This window comes from Otolemur garnettii, unplaced genomic scaffold (genome assembly GCF_000181295.1).
Source record: "Otolemur garnettii isolate 467f Iridium unplaced genomic scaffold, OtoGar3 scaffold00051, whole genome shotgun sequence".
NCBI lineage: Eukaryota > Metazoa > Chordata > Mammalia > Primates > Galagidae > Otolemur > Otolemur garnettii.
In genome coordinates, this window is record NW_003852446.1 from 9,517,022 (window position 1) to 9,519,158 (window position 2,137).

Consider the following 2,137-nt stretch of genomic DNA (forward strand, 5'->3'; position numbering starts at 1 on the left):
GCTATTTTTTTGTTGCAGTTTGGCGGGGGCCAGGTTTGAACCCACCACCCTCGGTATATGGGGCCAGCACCCTGCCCCCTGAACCACAGGTGCTGCCCAAACCCAGACTCTTTTCTCAAGGTTCCCTCAGCCTCACTAATGCATTATTAATCCAGAGAAAAGAGTTATAAGCAACATGTGAAACTGTGCTCAAAGCGTTTTTGATTTAAGTTACTCTCTCACTTGTGGTATGATATTTTTGTTTAGGAGAACTTCCTCATTTTTCTTAAGCTTCTATAAAGCCAACCCTACTACTTTCCATAAAATACATCGCACTAATATTTACTGACCCCAGGCGGGGTGGCTGTAAGATATTTCACAAAATTTGCTGTCAAGTATCATTCAATAGAGGAATTGTTACTAGAAATACTACTTTGGGAAAATGCTGTTGTCAGGCTGAATTATTTGTTCTATAATATATGGTGCTAAATGACGTACTTGAGAGTAGAAGAGTATTCAAAATGAATCTGAGTAATTTTTCTTTTACCAGTATTAATAGAAATTTCAAGTAGACATTTGAAAAAATTTTTTCAGCAGAAACATTAAAAATATGATTTTACTTGTATATACGTTTTAAATCACTAAATATTAAATTAAAAGAAGCAATTGCTGTAGACTAGGGACGTCTTTGTTCATTATAAGTTATCCAGTGATGGACTTTGAATTTCTATTTCATAGGTTTACTAAAAAAATGAAAAAACAAATTATATATCTCATCTTTTTTTTTTTTTTGAGGCAGAGTGTCACTGCTGTGGTGTTATTGCTCATAGCAATGTCAATGTCCCAGGGTCAAGCGATTCTCTTGCCTCAGCCTCCCGAGTTGCTGGGACTACCGGCACCTGCCACAACAGCCTATAGTTATTATTATTATTATCATCATTATTGAGACAGAGTCTCACTTTGTTGCCCTCAGTAGAGTACTGTGGCATCACAGCTCACAGCAACCTCCAACTCTTGGGCTTAAGTGATTCTCTTGCCTTAGCCTCCCAAGTAGCTGGGACTACAGGTACCCACCACAATGCCCAGGTATTTTTTGGTTGTAGTTGTCATTGTTGCTTAGCTGGCGCTGGCCGGGTTCAAACCCACCACCCTAGGTGTATGTGGCCAGTGCCCTGCCAACTAAGCTACGAGCGCTGCCTTTGTTTCTTTTTTTTTCTTCTAACTGTTTTTTTTATTTGTATGCAGTTTTGTTGTATATTGCGCAGTGGTGACATCTGGGCGTTTAGTGTAACCATCACCTGAATAATGTACAGTTACTCATTAAGTCATTTCTCATACCTCATCCCCTTGCCACCCTTTTGAGTCTCCGAGGTCTGTTATTCTGCACTCTATGTCCATATTACACATGTACATACACATTATTTAGCTCCCACTTATAAGTGAGAACATACAGTATTTGACTTTCTAATTTTTTTTTTTTGAGACAGTCTCCCTTTATTGCCATCGGTAGAGTGCTGTAGTGTCATAGCTCACAGCAACCTCCAACTCCTGGGCTTAGGTGATTCTCTTGCCTCAGCCTCCCAAGTGGCTGGGACTATAGGCACCTGCCACAACGCCCGGCTATTTTTTGGTTGCAGTTTGTCGGGGCTGGGTTTGAACCTGCCGCCCTCAGTATATGGGGCTGGCGCCCTACCCACTGAACCACAGGTGCTGCCCAGTATTTGACTATCTGATTCTGAATAGATTTACTAAAGATAATGGTCTCCAGTTCCATCCATGTTGCTGTAAAGGACATGATCTCGTTATCTTTTATGGCTAAATAGTATTTCATTATGTGTATATGTGTGTATATATATACATATATACACCGCTTTTTGGTATTTAACTGCTATGTATTTTTTTATTTATTGGACACAAAGTCTCACTATGTTGCCCTCAGTAGAGTGCAATGGCATCACAGCTCACAGCAACCTTAAACTTTTGGGCTCAAGCAATTCTCTTTTTTTTTTCTTTCTTTTTTTTTTGTAGAGACAGAGTCTCACTTAATCGCCCTTGGTAGAGTGCCGTAGCGTCACAGCTCATAGCAACCTCCAGTTCTTGGGCTTAGGCGATTCTCTTGCCTCAGCCTCCCAAGTAGCTGGGACTACAGGTGCCCGCC